Genomic DNA, 16507 nt, shown 5'->3' on the forward strand with positions numbered 1-16507 from the left:
GCCGCCCCCGGCACCGCCGCCCGCCCTCTGCAGTGGGGAGGCGGCGCGTCCTTGGAGAGCAGCTCGGGCGTGAAACGCGGCTGCACATCCCAGCGCCTTCCCTTCCCGGCTGGATAACCCCACCAGGGCACTTTGCCATCTGTTGCCGTGGCCCCCGGTGGGTTTCGTTGTTCCTTTGGGGTTTTTTTGGATCTGTCCTGTGCTGGAGCAAAACTGCAGTCGTGAGATCTGTGATTGTGCTTTTGAAAGTCTGGTTTGCTTGAAATAGCAGAAATAAAAGGATTCCGAAGGGCACCTGTCTGGTGGCCGAGGGGCACTGCTGGCCTGGGCCACTCCTGCTCTCTGCCCATCTTCACCTTGGACCTTTCAGGACTCAGGTGAGGCAAGTACTGGTCATGGCATGGAGGGTCTACAGAGCGTTCAGGACGCTGCACTCAGGCTGGGGAAACCACAGAATCGGTGGATGAGCCACCATCAGCCGTGCTGGTCCTTGGCCTGGGTTTTTTTCTTCTTTTTTCTTTTTGAATTATCTACTTTTTGGGGGGGGGAATCTAAAGGAAAAAACCCCTTCATGGGTGTTTTTTAGCATAAACAATATTAAGCTCTCGTTTCCTACTGTTTTGTATTTTACTGAAGTGGTGAGCTTAGTGGAGCTGTTGGGATCTCCCAGGCACCCTGCTTGCTATGTGAGTTACTCTGTCACTCCTGAGAGTGAAGTTGTAGTGTTGTTCTCTGAGCTGTTTTATGCTGGAGGGTGGCAGCAGGCCAACCTTCCCGGATACACAAGATGTTTAGAATAATTAGTGATGGAATACCCTTTTAGAATAATTGTTTGGGTTTATCTAGCACTCACTTGTAGCGATATCTACCTCTAAAAATAGGCAGGCCTCTTTGTAATGAGCCTCGTAGTATAAACAAGTCGTATCTTGAATGACTGTTGTTACTTTTGGGATGTCCGAGATGCATGCCTTTGGGGTTTTTCCAAATCTTCTGTCTCTTTTTTTTTTTTCTTTCTGCAGTGAGCTATGTTTCTTGGCCCTAACAGTGTGTAGTTGTGTGCACTGACCAGAGGCAGGGCTCAGTAACCTTCTCTCTTCAGGGCTGGCACAGCTGCTCAGAAAAGCTTCCTACTGCTCCTACGAGTGCCCAAGGTTGGGCAGTGCTGGTTTTTCCATGAAATCCATGCTCATATGGAGATGGCTAGCAGTGGGCTGTGCCAGGTGGCTGTGCATCACCCCTGCTCTGAGGCACTGCCCTCTGTGAATTCCGCACAAAGCCCTGCTTATCTGTGCTCTGAGTCCTGGGTTTTCCGTGAGACAGGGACAGAGCAGCTCAGATGTGATCCTGGTTCTGCTGCTCCTTCCTGGGATGCCTTCCCCCAGTGTCCCAGGGTGCAGCTGTGTGAGTGTTCTTGCTTTCAAGAATGAGGAGTGAGGATGGCATTTTCTCGTATTTTGCTGTGTGGTTTATCAGAGCGTGACACTTGAGCATTGGCCCAGCCTCTCACGTGTACATGTTTTTTTGAGTTTGATTTCAGCAGCCAGCATGCTGGCCGAAGCTTCTTTGTGTTGCTGATGTTCAAAAGCACTGGCTCCTCAGCTCAAGAAATTAAAAATAGCTAACTTTTTCAGCAGGAGAAGTATTTGCTCTATGAGCACTTGTTTTCTGAGAAGGTACCAGAAAGGTCATTGTGCTCAGTGTTTGAAACAGGAGTGTTTCATAGCTTTGATCACACTGTGCTCACAGACCCCAATCCACTTTGATATTGCCCCCAGTTATCCAGATTTATCTGCTCAGTTGGAAGTCTAGTGTCCTTTTTTGGGCTGTATGTGTTTTGGGAATGGAAATGTGGTTCCAGTAAACCTCTGAACACAAAGGTTTTCTGGAGAACTTTTATTATAACTAAATGGTTTTTTTTTCTCTTTTAAAAGCTACCCATGTTTTGGTTTAAGTGAGTAAAACCTGAATAGCTGGGCTTACTAGCTCAGACAGTTTGAGACTGGGACCAGGTGAGGCTCTGCTACTCCCTAGCAAAGTCATGCCTGCCCTTGGCAAACCCCAGGCTGCTGCCTGTAGTTGTTCCCAGTCAGAGATTCTGCATGGCAACGAGGGGTTCCTGCTAAACAGCGTGATGAAAACATGAGTGTAACGTGCCCTCTCAGCAGTCAGTGTTGTTGAGGTGTCACCTGTGACTCGGGGAGGTTTTGGGGATGGCTGGGTTAAATGTTGGTGCCAGGGTGGTTTCAGGTGAGGCTGAAATGTTGTCTCCAGGTGCTTGCAGTGAGTGCCTGGTTAGGCTGATGCCTCTTGTCTTTGAAATCACAGCAATGCAGGACTCTGAGGGTCTGTGCTTGGGTGCCTGAGAATATCTGGTGTGATGGAGAGAGAGCAGAGCTCTTTCTGTTTCTGCAACTGCTGAAACCAGTAGGGGCTTGGCATGTTTGAAACTCAGGCCATCCAGCTGGTGCGGTGTGGATTTCGGCTTATATTTAAGTACTGAAGATTGAAACTGTGTGTTTGGGCTGTATTTATCGGTGGACACTATTATTTATGTATCTTGGTTTTAAAGGAAATACCTTTGTAGTAGAAATGCTGCCTGACCAAAAAAAAACAAACAAACCCTTGGTGAAATGATTATGTAAGCAAGTGAAATGGCATTTTAAAGCAAAAGTTTCTTTCCTGTTTGGAGACAGTGTGGCTGTTTTTTTTTCTCTTTCCTGCTGCTTAACATTTTTAAAATCCTTTTAGTGAATGTTTTTTGTATGGTAGGTATGAGAAATAGTTGTTTTTGCAATTTAAGTCCTTAAAGAGGTCATCAGCAGGCTCTGGGAGCTCGCAGGAGCCAGATGTGAGTATTTGGGGCTGTAGCTGACCAAAGCAGCAGCACATGTGTGCAGTTAAGTAATAATTAAGGTTTAAAAAACCCCAAAGAAACCCATGTAACTGCTGTGACTGTGGGAGCTCAGGGGACGCTCAGTACAGTCATCTTCTTTAGAATGTCTGGTTGCAAAGGGATTCGGGATCTTCTTCTCTTTGCCTCCGGGTCAGCTGTTGTGTGTGTCTGTCCCCAAGCCAAGGGAATCCATCACCTTCACAAAAGCTGCCGGGGTTACCTTGAGCTTCTGTTCCCAGCAGGAGCACAGGGCTGAGTCAGTGCTGGCTGCCCAGTGACTCAGTGCTGTCCCCTCGAATGCACGGCCAGGGTGTGCCTGTAACCTCATTCCAGAGCTGTCCTCTCTCAGTATCTCCTGCTTAGAGGGGTTTGGCAATGCTGGGCCGCTTTCCTTAATTGCGTGTGTTGGTGGAAGTTGGTTGTTACTGAGTTTTTTTTCTGTGTGATACTGAGCATCTGTGTAAGTGTCAGGGAGCTCTGAGGCAAGAAGCTTCTCCTGTGTACAGTATTATGGTTTTGTCTTCGTGGGCTGTGTTCTTTCTTTACATTTTATTTTAACTTTCTTATTTTAAAAATGATTTTGTCAGATTTATGTGCTTGAAGAGGAAGGGTGCTTTGTTTTTCTTTTGGAGAAATGTCTTCCCTGATGCTCCAGGGTTAGGTCTGTTTGTGGCTCTGTTTCCTGAAGTGAGGAGAGCTGTCTGTACTTCTAACTCAGGATTGCTTCATAAAAATGTCTTTATTGGGAGCTCTGGCTATCCTCCTGTGCTTCTAAGCTCGATTTCCCATTGCCTGGCATCACACTGTCAGTGCCCTTGAACGAAACTGGTCAATACCTTGAAAAGTCCATCAGATTTGGCAAGAGAGTGGATGTCACAGGTAAGTATTGAGAAGTTGTATGAGCACAAGAATCTGTGAGGAAGGAAATCTCAGATGAGTGCTCTGCTACAAGAAAAGCTGTTGCTGGAATGCAAATATTATTGGACAGAGGAGCTCTGTGGTAGTGAGACAAACAGGAAATCAAATTTCATAAGTAGTTCCAGTAAAAGGTAGGTCCTTATTTTCCTAAGTATCCCTTATTTTCCTTTGTGAAAGTGGAGAGGAGTGATCTAAGAAGCATTCTTGTATCATCGTAGGTGACAAAGGGAAAAAACAAAAAGTTTGGGTACGGTCCCTCACCCTTCCCTGGGGGCTGAAGCACCAGGGAGATGAACGAAGATTTTGAATTTCCCTATTAGGGCTCTTGCAGTTGTTTGGAATAATGTCCTTTTATAGGTGTAGGAAAGCACCGGGGTCAGAATTTTTCCATGCAGAGTGCTTTTGGCAGAGATGCAAAAGGAAAGGCTGCTCAGCAGATTGCAGAGGAGTTTATGAGTTTAGTTGATTTTAAAGAGGTTTTAACAGAATGGAGTTCTTGGACCTAGGTGAGATGAAGAGTATCCTGAGTATCCTTATTTGGAGAAAACATGCGAGGGATATACCATATATTGAATTTAAAGTAGAAATCTTCCTCAGTTGGGGGTGAGTTTGGTGCTGCATGGCAGAAGGTAGTTTCTGATTACTTTGCTGCCTGGTGCTTTTGTTATTTTGATAATTTTTAAGTTGCACAAACAGTATAATGATGGGCCTTGGGTGAAATCATGTGTGAGTATTATACTAATGTCAATTTATCTTTTGTTCCAAACTCAGTTTACCAGTGGTTTCTCATTTTTGCTATTAATTTATCATCTCAACTCTGAAAAGAGATGAACTGTTGAAAATTTGCTCAAAAAGAGAGCAAGCACATATGCTAAACACTAGTTTCTTTCATTTATCACATGTAATGTGAATATCAAGTTTTTACGTAGGAATTGTGAAGCAGCCTCAGCTAGGAGTATTTTTTTCCTATTTAGTCTGTGTAGATTTTGAGATTTGCAGAGATAGTTAATACTTACCTCTGCCATTCTGGAGGGCTTCTGCTGGAAGTGTTCAGTGTGTCTAAAATGAGGCTGATTTTGATTTAGGTTGATTTACTCAGCTCTTCAACTTTATTAGCAAATGAGCCTTTTAAGTTTAAGCTTTCATTGCTTTTTTCCTTGTTTACTTATGCTCTAATATTTCTGCACAGTCTGCTGGAAAACTATTAGAGGGGAAAAATACCTTTACCTCTTTTCTTTAGATGCAGATTTTATAAAACCCTGTTTACAGAGGCCATTCTGTATCAAAATGCATTTTAATTTTTCACCTCAAATACTGAGCACTTAATAAAACAACCCTAAAACTCTTTAGATGGGTCCCAGTAAGAGCGTAGTAGGATTTTTTAATTAAAATGTGTGATTAGCTCGATGTTTTCATTAATAAAATTTGCAGGTTAGGTGGAAAATAAGTTTGACCAGCTCTAGCAGAAGACTCCAGTTAGGGATAATATAAACACCAAGGTCCAGACCATAAATCATGAAATTTATGCAGCAGAAATTACCAGGGACTTGGGGGAGTACTGAAGGAAAACACCTCTTGGTTTAGGCTTGGTCTGAGGGAAGAGTACAGCCCAATACATGTTGGAAGCTTAGTGTAGTCCACAGGATAAGAAGAAAAAAAATTCATTCTGATCAAAACTGGACTAAAATAACACATTTTAATGCTGCTTTTGGCCTTAGAGTTGCCATGCTTTTCATGGCTAAAGATAAAGGATCAGTGCTGGTACATTTAAATATCTGAAAAAATGAGAGGAATTAATATAAGCCATTGGCTGAACTGTGCTTTGTTTGGGAAAGACTTGTAATAAAACTGGCTCTGTGAAGGTTATATCCCTCCTCCACTGCCCAGGTTTTAAAGCTTGCTCTTGACATGCACATTGGAAGATCAAAGGATGAGGAGATAACTTCTCTTTTGTTGGATGCTTACTCACTTTTATAACCCTCATAGCCTTCGGTCAAGTTTACACCTGGAAAGCACTTTTGTAGCACGGGTGTTTTCCACAGTATGGAAATTACCAGGGTGTATTAGGTAGGGGGAGATCTCCTTCATGATAGCTTCTGAGTCTGGAAGACAAATAGTGTTTTTCTCCCTTAAATTTTGGTAGCTAGAACTTGTCAGCTGATTGAACAGCACCTTTTGGTTGCTGACTGTGTAGGTTTGCAGCCCCTTGGCCGTATTGCTTGTGGAGTCTGCACAAAGTTTGGGTGTTGTTCACAGGTGTGGAGCCACAGGCAACTGCAGTCATTATTCTGTGTTAAACCAGAGTCATCCTTTCCAGCTGGACTAGAGCATATTCCTGGTTTTTTTACCTGTAAGCTTTTCAGAGCAGCTGTATGGTATGATGCTTGTATTTTCTCAGCCATGGTTGCTTTGATGTCTTCTCTGGGGCTGTGACCCCTCCCTTGGTTAGAAGCACTTGTACAGCCAGCAAAGCCATCCTTCCAGTGCTGAGGGCAGATAGGCTTTCCTGGGATTTAATGTGTATTTTACAGACCACCTAATAGTGATATTTTGAACAGATGATTTTGTTTCCCGCCGCTCCCGAGTGCCAAGTGGTGTTCTGCAGTTTGATGCAGATAATGCTGTCATGTGATGCTGTGTTTTGATAACAAAAATAAGCTGGAAATTAATACTTAACTCAAACCAGTGATCCTGGCAGTTGTGGGTATGGTGTGTATGCCAGTGTTTTAATTGGAGTTGGGAACATGCTTCTAAGTCTACAAGAACATGTAGATGTGGCACATAGGGACAAAGTTTAGTGTTGGACCTGGTTAGACCCAATGGTCTTAGAGGTTTTTTCCAGAGTGGATGATTCCATGATTCTGTGACAATCCTGCATGTCTCCACCTCTGTGCTTGGGGTGGGAGAGGTGGCACAGGCTCCCTTTGGAGGAGGGTGAGTGCAGAGATGAGCTCTAGGGCATGTCCACTGCCTCTGAGTTTGTGATTGGATTGTGCTTCTGTCGCTAATGAGTGTTCAGAGATTGATTAATAAGAAGCTAAATCGGGACCCTCCACTGAATTAGCAGCTCTCAAGAACATGAGACAGAAGAGCACAGCTGATGCAAGCAAAAGCAGCAAGGTCTAGTTGGGAGTGTGTGCTTGTGCTTTTGGCAAAGTACTGCTGAAAGGGTGGAGTCTCCCAGGAAAAGCTTTTGTGAAAGTGAAGAAAATCCTGTCTTCACTCCATAATCTACCATGCATGCTCAAACTGGTGGGAGCTCAAGCCCAGTAGCCCCCCCTGCCCTGTTTCATGCGGACTGTCAGGTCCTTCCATCAAATCCACAAAATCTGTTTTTTCTCCTGTCTTTGAAACTCTTGCAAAAATCTGTTATGTTAAATACAACTCTGCTGTTTTCCATGAGGACGATAATGAGCTGGGAAAGCTTCCCAACGAGTGGAAAAGGGTGTGTTAATCTGGAAACCTTTGGGTAGTTTGTCTGTGTTTGATGCTTTTATATCAAAGTTGATGTCCCCAGACCTCAGTGCTGACAAATATGGATAATGAGGGATAGCGAGTACCACTGTAGCTCTGTTAGGTTGTTTTTTCCCTGGTGCAGCCTAGTTTATCTTCTCTTATCTCCTGAAAGCTATTCTTAGTAAGTGGTTGTTTTTCTTGAATTACGTGAGTGAATAATCACTATTTCATTCACTGTCCTTACATATGTTTAAATATAGTATTAACCTAATCTTCTTAAATGCTTTTCCTTCTGCTGCTCCTGAGTTCCTAAAGGAATCAGGTTCACTGTTAGTATGGTCTATGAATGAACTTGCCTGAAAATGAAATACTTCTTTTGAGCTTTGGCTTGTACTTATTGCCAAGGTGGTAATTTATTCATATTTTGGACAGCAGCATCATTCTTCATGCACATAACTTCTGTGCTGTCAAGAGAACTTTTTCTGTGTACAAATTCCTCAAGATACAGTCTATGATATGTTTTATTTCCTTTTTTTTTTCCTGGATGGAAGGGAAAAGGATTGTTTGGTAGCAAACCCTTGGTTTTCCATTTGAGGAGGCAGGGAGGGAGGGAGCTCTCCGTGGTACCGAGCGGGGCCGGGACCGCCGGGCTGCGGGTGCTCGATGCTGCTGCCGGCAGGGGAGGGAGGGAGGGAGGCTCCTCCTGCCCTCCTTGTCCTGCCACATCCCAATCATAGAAAACACTACAGAAATTATATTTTATAGATTTTTTTAATATTAGTGTATATTATATATATATAAACAACTTCAATAAATACGGCTTACATAAATACAGCTAGTGTTCCTATTACACTGTAATTTTTTTTCTCTCATCATTGTGTTTCAGGTCATGATGGCTAGCTGGCTTTTTTTTTTTTGCAGCCCAGATAATACCCAGCTCTGATTGATAGTATTCTTAATCCCACTGCTTATTTTCCATCTCCTTTGGCCTCCTTGTATGCTTTTCCTTAGACAGAAGCTCTTCATGCACGTTTCAGTCAGCAGTTCAGCTGAAGGTGGCCCGTGACACTTTTGGGGCCAGTTTGCCCAGCCCGGGTATAAACACCCACAGCTTCTCTGAGCAGTTGTGATGCCCTTGCTGACTTTCAGCAGAAGCCTTTTTCGAGTTCAGGGTTCACAGAGTAGCCAGTATTGGAAGGGACCCACAAGGATTATTGAGTCCAGCTCCTGGCCCTGCACAGGACAACCTCAAGAAGAGCTGTGCCTTGTTCTCCTTCCAATATGTTCTTTGTTCAATAGATTTACTTTCTTTTAAAGTTTGCTTTCCAGACGTAAGTGAGGTTCTCCAGTAGCCATGAGAACATTTTCTGAGTAGCTGCTCTTGATGGCTTTCAGTGAATATGGAAGGAACTAGAAGTACAACATTTGATTATTGTAATAAAAGCTCTGTTGAGGAATATGGCTATTGACTGTTACTCTCTTGCCAGAGTATCACCTGATCTGTAGGCCAGCCTAGCTGAAGCAGGCTGCTTTTAAAGCTAAAAGAAAATAGCCAATATTTTGAAGGTCATAGCTTTTAGAGTGCTGTGGTAGAAAGTGGGGAAAGGAATTTTTCTTCTGGTAGCTTTGAGTGTAGCAGAGCTCCTCAGCATTGTTTATGGCTTTGCCTTGGGTGTTTGTCCATCACTCTGGGTCACAGACCATCCTTGCCATCTTCTAGTGTTTTTTTTTGCCTAGGTTCAGTATGTTGCTGTAGTCCAAATTTGACATAAATTGTAAAACCACAAAATAATAGAAAAATTATATTAATGGGTATTTTTCCATCCAGTGGTATTTAAATGCATACAAACTCCTCTTGCTCCAGCAGTTGCTTGGCAGATTGCTGGTGAATACTACTTTAATGTGTGTGCAGTGGGGTAGTTTTGAATAAATGACTTGTGGATCTATCTTAGGAGGCTGCTGATGTTCTTTTTGGAGGATTTCACCTCCCAGAGCTAAGTCTTGGTTTCCTGTGCAGTGCATGTTCACAGTGCATAGGTTTTATCCTTGAGAGAACAGCCAACTCCCTATATTTCTGAATCAGTAGCTGCTTCTTTACTTCACAGAAAATGCATGCTGTATGTGCATATGTTAAAAATACATCCATATGTATTTTATCTTCAGTACTTTGTCCAGAATAAAAACTTAAGTCTAAAAATAACTACAGTAAAAGGTCACTAAAGTAGGTTCATAATCCAAATTCCACTCAACGTAGAGTTTTTTGCATATGAACTGGTAGACTCTGCTTCTGTGGCTGAGATCTCTTAAGTATTCTTGATGGCATTCAATGTCTCTTTGTGTCTGTGGTTTTGAAGGAAATGTTATGCCTTGAGTTGCTTGCTCCCCTGGGCTGGTGTGCCAGGGGAACAGGGATTTTCCATCCTCTTACCCTGGAGCAGGTGCACCACAGTCTGTGTAGTAGCAGTGCTGGTCTCCCTGGTAACCTGCTGCTGTTTTAGAATCTTGGGGACCTCTGGTGGAGTCATCCTTGGCCCTTATGCCTGTGCTGGTACAGGTGTTGGGAGCAGCAGAAGCAGAGGAAGGATGTGGGGTAGCCCCAGGTGTGTGTGTGCCCTGTGAGATGGGGAGGATGGCAGCAGGCATCGTGGGTGGCTGCACTTTTGCCTGGAGTGGAAATAAAACTGGGCAGGGAAGGCACAACTCTCTGGTCTCCAGCAAAATCCCAGGCAAGTGCCCCATGTCCCAGGTGCAGGCTGGTGTCTCTTGGATTTTTCATCCTTCCTCAGCAGCTCGTGGCTGCTTGGTGGTGGGTGCTGCCTGGCTGCTGCCTGCCTGTGGCACACATGGAAGGCTGGCAGCTCTGCCTTCTCCTGGGATATGCTTTCTGGAAGGCTGTAGAAGAAGAGATGTGCTTGGGGCTAATCCAGTGTACTTGCTCTGCCAACATTTACAGCATGTATCAATTCTGCCTGAAAAGCATGAACTGTTTCTTGCCTTTCATTCTGTACAGTGCTCCCTTCCAGGACTGATAATTGTTTCCCTTTTTCCCTTTCCCCCTCTATTTGTACAGTCAGACTCTTTGTTCTTCTAGACTGAGCAGCTCTTTAGGGTACTTCTCTCAAGCTCCCTGTGCCATGTATCACCCTGTAGTCCTGTTTGCCTTCTGCTTTGATGTGATGCTGATTTGCAAGAGGTAGTAGCAAAGTTGGGCAGGGTCATGTATGCACAGGTTGCCCAGAGAGACTGTGGGTATCCCATCCCTGGATGTGTTCAAGGCCAGGTTGGACAGGGCTTGGAGCAACCTGGCATAGTGGAAGGTAACCCTGCCCATGGCAGAATTTGGAATGAGATGAGCTTTTAAGGTCTCTTCCAACCCAAACCATTCTGGGATTCTGTGATCTGGAACTTTAATCACTTGCTGGTTCTTCCCCTCTAAATAGTTTCAGGTTTTTCTTGCTGGGAGATTCTTTGGGGCTACTTTGTGTAAATAACTTAGTAGATAAAACTGGTGTAAGTATTTCAAGTCCCATTTGTCTTGTTTTCTTTGGCTATCAGGAACAACTTTAATACTTAGCTTTTCAGGTAACCTAACATCATTTGTTATTTATCACGTTTTGTCTGAACTCAAAAACGCTAATGAAAATCAATGTATGAATTACCTCCCAACATCTCAGCCCTGGGGGGAATGCATCAAAACTGTCTGAGGTCATCTTGAGTCACTGTTGTGATACACTCACAAGTTTTGGCCCAGTTGCCCTCTGATGTGGTTTCTGTTCAAGGGGGACCTTATTGCTCCCTACAGCTCCCTCACAATGGGTTGTAGCCAGGTAGGGATAGATCTCTCAGACAGCAGGTGCCAGGACCAGAGGAAATGGCCTCAAGCTGTGCCAGAGCACATTTAGATTGATTAGTAGGAAATTTTTTTCACTGGAAGGGCGGCCAGGCACTGGCACCAGCTGCCCAGGGCTGTGGTGGAGTTCCCATCCCTGGAAGTGTTCAGAAGGCTTGTACATGTGGCAGCTGGGAACACGATTCTGTTGTGAACGTGGAGGTCCTGTCTTAAGAGCTGGACTCAATGATCTTAGAAGTGTTTTCTGACTTTAGTGGTTCTGTGATTCCATGGGCAAGTGGTGTAGACCACAGGTCCTGACCTGTGCCTGATCATGCCAGCATCTTCCCTCTCTCTCACTCTCCTCCTGCCCTATCCAAAATCTTCTGGGTGTTTTCCTTGCTTGTCTTGTCAAACTCTGGGATGTATTGCAGTTTCTTGAATATGAAGGTGGTAAGCCCCATTTCTGCACAACGTGGCTGAAAAATGTCTAATATTCTGTGATGGCAAACACTCTGCCCACACACCCGCGTGGTGATGGCACTCAGATTTTACACCATAAGTGTGGTTGGTGGTGGGTTTTGTTTTGGAGGATTTTTTTTTTTTCCCTTTAACACAGAATAACTTGATATTTAATAACTCAAGGAACTGCTCTGGAAGGGGCAGTTTGAGTCAGTCTTTTGTTAGAGAGATCCCTGACAGCCAGTTGCATGCCAGATCCTGAGGAAGGCTTCTAGAATCTCAGAAGATAAGTAGGAAGTGTAGGTGCATCAAAAGTTAGCTTGAACTTCTTCAAATCTGTTCATATTTTGGTAAGAGAAAAGCAGAAATGTGACTGTAAAAGTGGAATGATTTATTTTCATATTTTTAGAAGTCCAGCAGCTTATTCTTCCTAAAACATTGCAGAGATGAGACAGATGTCAAAATCCTGGAAATCCCCACTATGGAAGTGCAGACTGTCAGTGGGACTTGAGTCACAATCGTGGAGTGCTTCTAGTTGAGCTTGCTGCTGCTGCCATGCTCCCTGTCTTGGACAGCCTCAGAGTGGGCCTTTGTGGAGAAGAAAACTCAGTTTAAGGTGCAGCCACTGTTTTTTTGGGTCTCTGCTGCACTTGGTGTCTTTTCCTTGTCTGCTGTGGTGGGGTGAGAGCTACCACGTGCCCAGAGTCCTTGCTGTGCTCTAGTCCCATCCCTGCATCACTCCTCTGCGGTCTCCAGTTCTGCCCAGAGCACAAAATTAATATCCATAGAGAAGCAGCAAGAAAACAACTGACCTGGAAACATGTTTTCCAGCTAACCCATTCCTTTGTTGGGAAAACAGCCTGATTCAGGTTTGTTTCACAGCCTTTTAACTTCTCTGTGCATGGAGTTCCTGTAAGGTGTGAGTTAAAGGAATAAAGAACTCTAAAGCTCTTCCATGTTAGATGCATAACATAAATTTAAAAATAATACTAAGCCTGCTAAAAAGGCTGTTGGTGGGTGCCCTGGCTTTGGGTGCACTCATGCAATCCATGATTTTTTCCCCCCGGTGTAATTTGTGCTTTCTGGCATTTTGTGCACAGCAGATGCAGTTTATGCTGTATCTCCCATAAGGTGAGCTGCAGGCTGATGGAGAATGGTTGGCATTGGGAGTCAAAGGATAAGCCTAAAATTCCCCCTCTGTCCTCATGGGACTGGAGTCCTCAGCACAAGAAAGACATGGGTCTGTTAGAGTGGGTCCAGGGGAGGCTTTGAAGGTGCTCCAAGGGCTGGAGCCCCTCTGCTCTGGAGACAGGCTGGGAGAGCTGGGGTGTTCACCTGGAGGAGAGAAGGATCCAGGGACACCTTAGAGCCCTTCCAGTGCCTGAAGGGGCTCCAAGAGAGCTGGAAAGGGACTTCAGGCAAGGATTTGAGTGAAGGAGAAGGGTGCTGAGAGGTAACACTTGGCCTCTCTCAGTGTTCTGCTTTTAAATCCAGCAATAAATCACATTGATTCTTGGTCTGGGAGCTCCCAGTGAAGGGTGTATCACAGCAGGCATGGCTCAGTATGCTTCATCCCACCCTTGCTGATTCCCAGTCTGTTTCCCAGCTTTGTCAGCAATCTCTTGGTACACCAGGAGGCTGGAGGCAGTGGCACAGCCATCCCAACGTGTCTTTAAAAGCAGAGGACTGGGTATAAAGTACCTTGTTCTGGCACTCCTGAAACAATCAACTTTATTTAAGGACTGTGGAGAGTGACTTCCCATGGTAACAGCCAGAGAAGACACTTACATGTCCTTAATGCACAACATAATCTCAAGGGTTTAAACACAGTTAAACTGAGTGATAATTCTTTGGCATCTTTTATTTAACATTGATTTCTGAGGCATTTTTCTGAAGACTAATGCAAGGTACAAAGTGTTCACATGCATCTAATCTTTGCCCTAGGGTGGGAGTAAGACTGAAAATAATCAAGTCTGCCTTATGAAGGCTGGAAAATACCACTGCTGTTCAAAGGAAGAAAGATTTGCATTCCTCTAGTAGGTGCTGTACGTATGTAGAACAAGCTTGAAGGAAGTTTTACAGGTATTTTTTTTAATGTGTTAAGCTGAAAACTCTGGTTGATCACTGTAACATTAAGAAGAGCTTTCAGCAGTTTTATCAGTTGGTGCAGCAGCATCTTCTCCAAAGTGGGGCATCTTCCAGTGTCAGAATTGGTCAGTGTGGTGGGATGGGTGGTTTGTCCTGTCTGTGCTCCTCCTGTAGCCTAAATTCTTGTCCACAATTTGTCTGTAGTAAAAAATAACCTATTTTTCTTTTTTAGATGTTGTCTCAAAGCTATTAATACCAATCAGAGAAATTACAACTGATTTCTTAAGTTCTGTTGCCTTTTAAAAGCTGCTGCTTAGTCTGGAGGTTGCACTGTTGGACTGTTTCAGTTTGACTAATGTTTAAAGCAGCTAAATGAGTAATGTAAATATTTAAACACTAGCAATAGTGAAATCATAGACAACAAGATTAAAGCCTAAGCTCCCCTGAATGCATTTATGGTGATTTTGCTCATGTTAATAATTCCTTTGACTTCAATCACGTTCTCTTCTAAGGTAACTGCTCTTATACATGGGATGATTCTGTAAAAAGAGGAGTGGAATTAAAACCTTTGATTTTTGAAATAATGTTTCATTATTAAAATTTTGTATTCAGGCTTTAGCATGCCAAATGTACCTGAACACCAGTGGGTATAATTTTCCAAACACAGGAGATGGGAAAATTAGAAGTTAGATGTGAAGAGTATCTTGCTGATACAATGCAAATATGTGAAAACATTTTTGGTGAGAGAATGTTTGAAAAATACTGTGTTTCTTCTCTAACATTTTTTGGATAATTGTGTTCTAGAATAAATGATAATATACTTTTGTTTGATTCCTGCAGTAAAAGCTTGGATATTACTTGATGAAGTAGCATTTTTTATTTTATCCATGGATTCCTGTTGCTTAATAGCTGCTGAATTTTCATAGCTTTTGAAGTGTCAGTGAACTTTGTTTCAGTGTCTTGTGTATAAAAAGTACTTGTTTGTAAGTTCAAAAGGACTTTGTTTTATATCAAGGGAGGGAGAAGCATTTGACAGCTTGTGTCATGTATAAACTGTACTTTTTCCAATTGCAACATGTCCTTTTTTCCCTAAACTTTTTTTTTCCATTTTGATGCTCAGTGGCTAGTCTTTCTTAATTTACTTTAGAATTTTAAATAAACAGTTCAAAAGGGCTGTAGAGACTGTGGACTTGATTTGGGCCATTATTTCTTTAATTCAGACTGATAAACTGAAGTACATCACAGATGTCAAATTGTTTGTTCATATTTAGATAGAAAATGTTTTCAGAGGAAAATAGAGTTCTGTAGTTGTACTTTTGAACTGTGTTTATGGCAGAGACTCATGGCCTAATGTATGAAAAAGCATGTCATGTCACAATCACAGAATATCCTGACTTGGAAGGGACCCATGAGGATCATGGAGTCTGACTCCTGGCCCTGCACAGGACACCCCAAGAATCCCACCATGTACCTGAGAGCATTGTCCTAACACTTGTTAAACTCAAACTTTTCCTGCAGCTGGCATCAGGAGCAAAGTCTTGCTTGAAGGCATCTCTTTCTCACATTCCCTGAGTGACTTCTACCAAGGCAAATAGTGACAAGGCAAGGGGGAATGGTTTTAAACTAAGAGAGGAGAGATTTAGATTAGGTATTAGGAAGAAATTGTTCCCTGTGAGGGTTGTCCAGCTGTGGCTGCCCCATCCCTGGAAGTTTCAAGGGCAGGTTGGACATGGCTTGAAGTATCCTGGACTGGTGGAAAATGTTCCTGCCCATGACAGGATGTTGTATTGAGATGAGCTCTAAGGGCCCTTCCCAAACTATTACAGCCCAAACTACTCAACACTGGATTTAACATACCTGTGATTTTTGTCATGCATCAGCAGTTGAGATGCCTCAGCAGATTGCTTTTTTTTTTTTCCAACACAGGAGAAGTAAAATAAATGGGAAAGTAAATATAGAAAGATTGGATGTGGTGGCTTTTATCCTGACCATAGGACTGGTGCTGAGTGATGAGTGCCTCCAGGTTGTTGCCTTGTGTTTGGGTGGTTTTTGCAGGTTTATGTCTTGAGGTGGTACCTCAGATGTCTGTTTTGATTCTCATTGCCTTGAAATAATTTCAGCTGATCTTTAACAAGTTAATATTTGAAGATATTCCTAAACAGCCAACATGTTGTGTTCTTCAGATGATTTTCAAGTATCCTTTGCTGCTCGGGGAGAAATCGTGAACATGTTTCTGAGCTTTTTATGGTAAATTAACTCACTAGTAAGGGACAAAGAATTGGTTTATTGTATTTTTTGCAAGATAAGAATATGGAGATGCTGTGGCAAAGTGCTGAGCTCCCACAGGAGCCCCTTCTGGCAGGCTCTCCCTGCAGAAGGTGTTGGGGAAGCATGTCATGGCTTGGATAAGCCCCAAAACTTCATTTGACACTGGACAGAGCCAGGCAGGACATGCTGAAGATCAGAATTTTGTTCCTGGTTTTTATGACATAGTGATATTTCCCTTCCTTTGCTGTTTAGTGTTTTTACTGGTTTAAGGTGTTACAAGTCTCAGTTTTTCCTCCACCTGTCTTTACTGCTCACAGTATAACAAAAAGAATTACTAAGATAAGTTTTTTTCTTTTTTCCTAGTTCTTAACCCTGGCTCATTCTTTCTCTGTAAAACTCATTGCAGTTGTCAATATGTAAGGACTTTTGGTACTCAGTGGTAAACTTAATCTCAATTTTCATGGATTGTTTTTAGTTTGTTAGGGAATTACTGACTGGAATAATGTTGTGTGTAAGGAAGATAATGTGAAATCTAAATTAATTCAAGGATATACTAATATAAAAACTTAGTTTAAAATATTAGTAGTGTATTT

General features: G+C 43.1%; 1 protein-coding gene across 1 annotated transcript in view; it reads left to right on the forward strand.

Moving 5' to 3' along the window:
- ADARB1 (adenosine deaminase RNA specific B1) overlaps window positions 1–16507 on the forward strand; it is a 60640-nt gene that overhangs the window by 535 nt on the left and 43598 nt on the right. The window lies entirely within an intron of this gene.

Source organism: Sturnus vulgaris, chromosome 7, assembly GCF_052056855.1.
Source record: "Sturnus vulgaris isolate bStuVul1 chromosome 7, bStuVul1.hap1, whole genome shotgun sequence".
In the NCBI taxonomy this organism is placed as follows: Eukaryota; Metazoa; Chordata; class Aves; order Passeriformes; family Sturnidae; genus Sturnus; species Sturnus vulgaris.